This window comes from Ischnura elegans, chromosome 7 (genome assembly GCF_921293095.1).
Source record: "Ischnura elegans chromosome 7, ioIscEleg1.1, whole genome shotgun sequence".
NCBI classification, from domain to species: domain Eukaryota; kingdom Metazoa; phylum Arthropoda; class Insecta; order Odonata; family Coenagrionidae; genus Ischnura; species Ischnura elegans.
The window spans coordinates 1,269,266-1,278,987 of NC_060252.1; positions in this window are offsets into that span (position 1 = coordinate 1,269,266).

The window sequence follows — 9,722 nt, forward strand, 5'->3', positions numbered from 1 at the left end:
GACCCGGCACTAGCGGCGCTCCCTCCGCCACATCCGTCGTCAGCCCGATGCGACGGAGTATCCCTCCGCCGTGATATCAGTGAGAATTCGAACGCTGCTAACAATATAGTCCATCTTGTTGGCACCAGTGTAAGAACTTACGACTGCTTTTCCCAGTTTGATTCTTCACATTTTTTTTTGAGATCATCTATCATTGCATTGAAATCAGAACAATTATCAAATTTAAAAACTCTGTTTTAATTATGAAAACTATGCCCTGGTACATCAAAGCATGTGCTCACTCTTTCTTCCAGGAGTGAATTGACTACTTGACAAGAGTGAATTTTGTTCCTGCTATAACTTCATCTGTTAGTCTGACTCAAATTTGAAATTTTGATTGGTGAACAGCTAAGACTTTCAAAACTTGTATTAACATGCTTCAATGTATCTTCATGCTTGATACAATGAGGTGGGCAGAATGCATCTTCAACCTGAATGTCCTCAAAACTTGAAACCAAAGCTAAACATCAAGGGTATAACTTTTGACCAGGTTTAACAGATTTTCCGCTGTGCATTTCAATTTTTCTTGCTGTCTGCACACTAATTTCCCATAAGCTTTTTCTGAGTGGTCTAGAATGTTCCCCAAATGGAATGCAGCATCATTGTAAGAATGCATATTTTTCCAAATATACACACTTGTGGAGGAGACAAATCTAAAAATCTGGTGAGACCGTTCCTGCAGAGGAGATATGACGAAACCCCCTTCTCCATACTAAGTTACCTTTCAACTCCAATCGAAGATCATTTATGTAGCACAATCCTTGTTCTTGAGTTTAAGTGGTCTAGTGACATTTGTCTTCCAAAAGTTTTCAAGTAAAGCAGATATCAAAACCCTCCATTACATATCACATGGAAATTCAAACTAAAAAGTTCCACAACCTCCAGGGATGTCCAAATTCATAAAATTAGTAGTTGACACACCAGAACTCTAATCTTCAATTTCAAACACTCATGGTCTAAATGATATCTACTCTGTGTTGAGAGCTAAAGCATAGCAACATGAAACTTGGGATTCCAATGAGAGTAACTAACATATTGAAAGTGCTCAAACTCAAAAGCAGACTTGAACTACGTGTGTCTAAACGTCTCCACTTCCCATATATTTTCATCATGCACCTGGCTATTATGTCGGTGCTGTGTATGAAAACAGATGGTACATTGGCTGTGTTGTTCAAACAGTTGAGGATGGTGAAATTCTTGTGAATTTCATGACACCAGATGGTAAGGCTAGGTCAAACATTTTGCCAAAACATTTGGATTAGTGCTGGATAATGTTGACTGATGTGTTAATGCATCTACCAGAGCGTAAGACCATCACAGGAAGGCAGTGTACCTTGCCAGATTCCACAGTCACTGCAATTGAGAAGGCCTGGGATGCTTACCTTCAGAATTAAGAGGTCAGAGTTATGTACTTATCCTTCAAATAGGTACATATTCAACCAGTTTTTGCCTAATTGCAAATATCTAGTAAATCCATATATTTGCTAAAATGTTTCCATTTTATACTATTTGGAAATTAAAAATAGATTACCAGCTAAATTTAAAGAATGGTAGGGGTTTACAGGAACTTTGATACTCAAATATACAACTCTCCTTTTGGGGGATGCCCTGAAACATAAGTGCTGTAGCCCGCCGTTTTACAACCATCATTAAAATAAATCATAGAAGCACTATCCATCATGGAAGCAACTTCAGGTTTAATTTTACTGAAAGAGAGAGTATAGTGCAAGTTATATTAAAAAACTCAGTCACCTAATTGGTGTCCCTTTTTTGTTATTAGAAGTTGAAAAAGTGGCATTTTTCAACAAAAAACATTAGCGGAACGATGATTTTCATAAGATTTATTAACAAATAAATCCAAAATTGCCCAAAACCTCACTCTTTATTAAAGTTGGTGGTCTTTACCATGCTTACAGAGATTTTTATGGCTTTCATTTGACATATGTGATTTTTACAAGTATTTGAAAATGTCACTTTTTTGACGAAATTTGTCAAAAGTGCAATTTTTGAACATTTATAGAAAAAAAAGTTTTCAAGAGAAAATCGTTTTGATAGGATTTTTGAAAACTATAGCAGCATGTTTATAGCCTCTAAAATTTTTACTAGCTTCACTCATTTTGTTTAGGTTGTACAGGTGCACAAATATGGTAGTTTTGAATAATTTGACTGGTGTGCAGAATTTGTGTGTGCCTCATTGACTTCAAACACTCATATCTTGGAAAATACTTGCAATGGGTCTTTAATATTTTGGATTTTTCTTAACTAAGGTTGAAACTAACAACAGGGAAAAAATTATCAAAATCTGAGATGGTGGGCGTGGGACCCTGGTTGAGTTGACATGGAATGACCCTATAAGTTATACTACTAATATGGCGGCTGAATAACTTGGCGTTAAAAAGGCACCGATCCACAGTGGGCGGAATGCCCAATCTAGGCGGAAAAAATTTTTTTTTTCTAAATTTGGGCAAAATATGAACTATCTCCATATTTTTGTTAATTTATTAGTGAAAATTATTAGCCAATGATATTTTTAAGTATAAATTCGCTTTAAACTCAATTTTAGCCATTCAATGCCATTTAACGGTAGTTAGGGTCTAGTCCTAAACTAGCGGTTTGACAATGGTAACCTTGCATGTACATTCGATAATGGTACTTCCTTTTACTTGCCCAGGAATTGTGATTGTCTCCAAAACTATATCTTCCAAATCGTAGAAAATATTGGCACTTTTGTTTGCGGGGGGAGGCGGTTTATGGCAGTACATGCGACAGCGTACTTGCGGCTAACAAAGAAACCGTGATCACCCGCCTCCACGAATTCGATTCCGCACAAATTTTGTTGATTTTGACTGAGGCAGAAGTAAAAATGTAGAAAAGAGATATAAATGATTTTATTGTATACGATCAGGTATTCAAATCATTCCTCAAGACAAAACAAAAACAAATATGAGCAGAGCAAGGCTACAAACATTCAAATGAATAAAATATCTATTTCATTAATTCACTCAGTACAAGCGAAGAAGAGCAAAATAATAGTTTTATACAAATGGTAAAGGTAGCTAAAAGTTTAATTAATATTAATATACGAGTCAAAATTAATATACGAGTCAAAAAAATGCATCTAATTTTCCCTGCGGCAAAATTATAATATTCACAATAATATTATCATATTATTAGTCACTCTCTGACGTTTCGATTTCACTGCTATAATGTACCTCACTTTCTCCTGGTTTCATATGGCTCTTTTAATAATTACAAAACTTCAGCAGAAATACCATTACTTTTCTTTGTACTTTGTTGACGCTTGGATGAAATGAGAGGATCTGAATAAATTAGCAACCTAATGAAGGCATCCTCAATATTTGCGGAACGAGAAATCTTCATAGCATGCCTACTCCTAATTTTTTAACATCCTTTTCTCTTGCCTCCTGTGCCTCTTCTGACAACTGTCCAATAGGAAGAATGGCTGATTCTATTATGGAAGCATCATGTATTACTTTTATTGGCCGGCAGACGACGTTTGACAGGCCAGTGGACGACGGTTGTGGATTTTTCCACTGTATCGTTCAATTCCCCACTAGTCCCTGCATTTCATATAATTCTAGAGGTACGAGAGAGATGACAAACATAGATGAATCATTCTGAGCACCCTCGTTAAGTTTCATAGCGCTGTTTATATACGCTTTGACCACTGCTACCGTCACACTTCCATTTCAGTATTAAATGCATTCTCTCTCAATAGTGCACTGCATGAGAACATCCTTTTGCACTAGTACAATGCGTTCGATTGTGTGGTCCAAAAGAGCTAGTAATTTATTTCTGCACACCTTTCTGCTACTTTTAAAGTTTCCTTAGGAGGATAGCACTGCAATTTTGACTATTTTAACACATCATAGGACGGGTAAATGTTGCTTCATCTGTCATTCGCTCCTGTCCTGATTCTCGTGTACTGCGCCTTTGTCAATCCAGTTTCAATCAGAAGCGCTAGCGCCTCCTCTCCAGGTATTGTGTGGTATGGGGGCGAATTGTAGGCTTTCTTTAGTTTATTAGCCCTACTAAGTAGTTTGGGTAACTGCTCTCACCATAGCTGCGGCGTCTCGTTTCCCAGAAGAAAGGAGAGAATACTGGGCCGCGAACACGATTTCATCCTCTGTGCGCGACTTAATCAACGGCTGCACTCTCGTCCATTTCGCTCTATCCGTGCAGTGTTCGAACACTTTTCTAGGTCATCCCTTGGAAGTTGATGGCTTAGCTTCGGCACTAAAGTTAATTCTGAGACGTTTTTCTGTCTCTTTTTTGGGCAGGAGCAATGGGTTTTGAAGCCACGTATTATATTTTTTTTAAACGCCACTTTTTTTAAACGCCTGGCGTAATTGTTTAAAAAATTCCTAATAGCTACACTGTTACACTTCTTAGCATTAATTTCACTGTGACTCAACTCAAATTTCTTCATTAAATAATCTGGTAATGAGTCTTTTGTCTCGATTTTGTCGTGAAGTAGGCTACTCAGCTCTCCGTGCGTCACGACAGCGCTCTCCATGTCGCCAGAAAAAAACACAAAAACTATATTTCCGCACTTTTCCGCACCAAATCCTTTCGGGGCCTGATTTTTAAATACATTCTCTAGACATTATTACTTAAATTAGCTTGACATCCCTAGAACATTTTTTTATAAGTCAAACCAAACATTTGGTATCACAAAAAATCAAGTATTTTTGAAATGTTTATTTCAAAAAACAGTAAAAAATTTGAAATGGCAAATGTAACACTAAATATCATGAAAAACGGTGGAACATACCTTAGAAATAGTAATCCAAATTCTACATATATGCCTTTTGGACTGGTCACCTTACTGCAAGCTCTTCACTTCACTGTCAAAACACAATTGAGCCTGGTCGTAAATTGGTCACCGTAGAAAGGGTGCCTTTAAATGGCCATAGCGGTGCTATTTTGCCGAGGGTAGTGACCTCAAGGGTGAAAAAGGGTGCTCCAACTATCCCAGGATGAGGCTAACGGCAAAAATTGTCCCAACTGTAAAGTCGGTTTTTGGACTTTTTTCCGCCTAGTTCCTGGATTCCGCCCACTGTGCGATCGTTGCGACTTTGGAAAGTCTCTCGTCGCCGAAGGACTGACAGAAGACATTCCGAAAATGGTCGAATTTTTCCACACGCACTGCTATTGGGAATGGAACTTTTTACGGGCAACGGAAAGGAGTAGCCATGGGTTCATTTTTATCGCCAATCATTGCAATGCCTACATTATTATGGAAAAACTCGAGGAAAAGGCCCTGCAGACATGTGAAACACCTCCAAAAATGTTCCTGAGTTAGGACGAGAATACCTTTGTCGTGTGGCCGCACGAAAAGTCCGAACTGACCAATTTCTTACGGCACCTGACCAACCTAAACACCTCCATCAACTTCACCATGCAGATCGCGGAAAACAAACAGTTACCCTTCCGGGATGTACTCTTCTCTAAGAAACAGAACGTAAATCTTGGCCTCTCTGTGTACCGTATGCCAATGATCACAGATCATTACCAGAATGTCATTAACTCCCACCATCACCCACAGCAGTAGATAGCCATCTTAAGCACTCTTTCCCAACGTGCTTTTTCGATTTGCAACGGAGACTCCATTGAGAACAAAAAATGCCACATCATCCACGCCTTCAGGAAAAATGACTTCTATGTCCATACTATTTATGACATTATCAAAATTAGGAAGAGACGATGCACAAACAATTGGCCCCAAAAAAAGAGGACCGTCGGGGAAACGGAGTGGTACATAGAAGAGAAGAATATCTCCAACTATGCCCTAATTCCCTATGTAGCTGGGACATCGGAAAAAACAGCAACAACTCTTGGGAAACATAATGTAGGGTGGCATGTTTCAACCGTGTTATGAAGACATCCATCCCCCAATGCAAGGCCAAGGATCGCATGCCAATGAATATCCAAAGTGGAGCATACAATTAAGTTGAGTGCTCTTGCGGTGACTCATACATATTGACCAAACATCAAGAGCCATATGATATACAGAATGCAAGAGCACACATGGCCGACCAAAAATAGACAATAGGGAAATTGAATACTTTTTAGAAACAGTATGCTGATATACTACAGTAAACACTTAGTACCACAATATACTTTTTTCGCTTAAAATTCAGTTTATATACTAGAAAATGACTCCCAAAAGTCTCCCGAGTTTCGCGGGCTAAAAAATACCGCCCCCACTAATCTTTGGCTGTGACGTCATAGTTCAGTACGAGTCCAAGATCCAAGCCCAGTAACTGCAGATTTGGAAGAGCCACGTTGCGTTTAAAGGATAACATGGGTGAAATAAGGAAAAATTACAAGTGGTGCATTGTTCCTCTGTGCAATAATACCCCAGAAAAAATTTTCGTCTGCATTCCCACGGAGGAAATTAGAAGAAAAGCCTCGATGCATGCCGTCTGTCGGGATGAGCGATACGGAAAAATAAGAGTATAATAAACTGAATGATAAACCCGTGTGCTATGTGAGCGAAGATAACTTTAACATAAATAATATTTCCATATTTCATCGACTAAATAACTTGAAACTGAGATTTTTCGATAATTCGGCCGCCGCGAGCGCGGCGTAGAATAAAAACTCAACTTCTCAACAAAAATCGAGATGGGTGTTTCTCGATGGTTACGATGGACTCAAATTATTTATGGCACTTGTTCAATTTCAGTTACGGAAGGACACTGAAAATTCCATGATGTTTAAAATCAAGGGAGAAAATATGAAAATATAGAGCAACGTTGATCCTCATGCATTCGAGTGCCAGCCAAGAAGACAGCGTTTTCTTCTACTCTCGGCGTCAAAATGATGAGCCGCTGTACTTTAGAAATTTATATTCTGGCTTCACTGCATTCTATAATGATGAACTATACGTCATTTTAAAGGAAATTTTATCCTTAATTCTCATTTATTTTATTACAAAAAAAATCGAAAATGTAGACACGGCCAGTGCAATAAATGACTCCGCGCACCGAAAAATTAGCCGTTTTGTCAACTTCATGAACTTTGCAACTCAACCTAGGGAAAACTACTACTTGTACAGCATTCATCTTCCACATTAATTTACTCTCATCAGTGCGGATTAATAAAATGGCTTTTTTGAATTTTAAAATTTTGAATCATAGCTTCAGTGAATGCAACGCGCAATAAGGGTGGAAAGAGTTCCGATTCTATCTTCGAATGAGCCATCGCAAGCGATTCTTGTCCTACTCATGAACCGTTTTGCTTGAAAGCTCTCGCAGAGGTTACGTAGAAGAAGTTCAGCCGTGGAATGTAAAAATAGCAAAATACGACTGGCACACAGTGTGACTCTTCCCAAGAGATTGAACAATCATCGGGGGAATCTCAGCGACAGGAATTTGAAAATGCATTTGGATCCGAAAATATCCGATCCGAAAGATCCGGCTCCGAAAATCAAGGATCCGATCCGAATCCAGATCCGATAAAAATCCTGGATCCGTACATCCCTAGTACTTTCATAGGATTTTCTTGTTTATTTAGCATCTGGTAAGTCCCTATTCAGAATCAATAAGTAATCATCTAACGTGTTGCTGAAATTTACTTGGTTCTATTTTTACAAGTGTAAAATATTTCGGCCAAAACGCTCACTGTGTTCATCTCTAGCAGCACTGAGCCGCATCTCATTTTGAGCCGCAGGTACCATGCAACCAATTTCGACTTCAACAGTCCTCTTGCAAGATTTACCCGTTGTCCCGGAAATCAAGTTGCGTCCGAATGCGACCTCTTTTTTGACAGCCTCCATAAAATCCGCAGACGGGCCTCCATTCTCCTGGTTCCTTGACATGTCGTTCTCTTGTTCTTGTTTCTCTAGTTAACTTTACTTTGTCTAACCTTCTTCGTTGTCACACTCCCCTCTGATATTTTACAAACTTTATACCACCTTACATTTCATATACCACTGAAAATTATCACTGTAAATTATTACTGTATATTATTCTGTATATTACCACTGTGTATTATTACTGTACATTATTGTAAATAATCGTATTATTTATCGTAAATTATTGTATAAGTATTGTAAATTGGCTGCTGCCGTTGAAAAATAAATAAATAAATCATAACATATCAGCTGAAAATAAATATGACGTCGCCCTGTCTCAAACTTGCGTCCATCGGTTCCACGCGCATCACAGTATCCTTCAAAGAAAGAGGCGTTCTCAGGCATTAATCTACGATTACCTCGACGTACCTTCTTAAATGGTGTATTATGGCTTGAGCAACAGCGTGCCCAGGATCGAAAATAGAAGCGGGCAAGCCGAGGTCGTTCAAGTTGTAACACAGTCAAGGTTATGGGAACAACATTTTCATTTTCACCAGGAGTACGTATTTCACGCATTTAGATTTTTAAATGACGATATCTATTTTTCGCAATTAAATGAAAAGTGAAAATTTTCAAGCGCGCGAAAACGCGACGCGTAAGTATGAATGCCGGGAAATCTCTCTGTGAGACTTATTTCTGGTTCCCGCTGCCCCCCTGAGGTGACCTTGAGGCGAGGCTTAGCGCTGATACGACGCAGGCTGCTAGCGGGTAGCTGAGTACCATGCTGGCTGGTAGCGCTTGTCTTAAATAAGGATTATTAATACCTTATCAAATGAAGAAAACTTTCCGACCTTAGCCACTTTTAATAAGTGATTATTAAGACTTGTTACCCTGAGCTCTATGCGTCATACATGCATTGGTAACCTCAGACGATGTATAACTCCTATCTTCTCGTATAGAAACAAGGTCCCTGTGACGTCACGTGGTTTGGCATCGCATGGGCGCCAATCTGGCCCTTTTCAAATGAGGATAAAAATGGACCATTGCCATTCGTCTAAACCGCTATTTCTAAAACGAAATAATTTGTATATTTTGAATACACTAATGGTGGGTAACGAATCGCAATCAATGCTTTTCGTTTTCTTTGATGAAGGAAACTACCCTTTCCTATATTTTTCATAAAGTGCGTTGCAGGGTTTCTTAGTGTGGACCCAAGCTTCACTTCCATATAGTGAGACGGGTTTTGTATTTCTTTCATACAATCGTATTTTGTAACATGGTGATAGGGCGATAATAACATGTGTGATACTTACGATGGGCTTCAAAGCCTGCATTGGCATTTTCTAATTTTTTATCTCAAAATTTTCAATATTTAACCTATTTGTTGTTACCCCTAGATACACAGAACTCTCTGCACATTCAATGCAATAGTTTTCAATATCTTCAACACTCCTGTTATTAGCAATTTGTTCAAAGTTAAGTGTTGGGTTTTCCTTCATTTGCCTCTATTCCTACTGCCTTGCATTCTCACAAACTTTTCAGCTAGTGGAGGGTATCCAATTTTACTGCTGAAATCACGCTGTCAAATGCTATAAAATATTGAGGTCGGCTGGGTATTTGATGCCTTTTTGGATACTCCTTGCCTTATTCAAGGGTTCTTCCGTTGCAATATTAAAAAGTAAAGGTGAAATCATATCTCCCTTCTCTTACTCAAGTGTTTAAGAGGGAACTTTCCTATGTTTATTCATCCACCCTACCTTTTGCTTTTAAATCGTTAATTTGCACTTGAATCAGGGGCGGCTCCAGCCAGGGGGCGCGGGGGACGCGCGCCCCCCCCTGGGCGGTGACTGACGGAAATTTT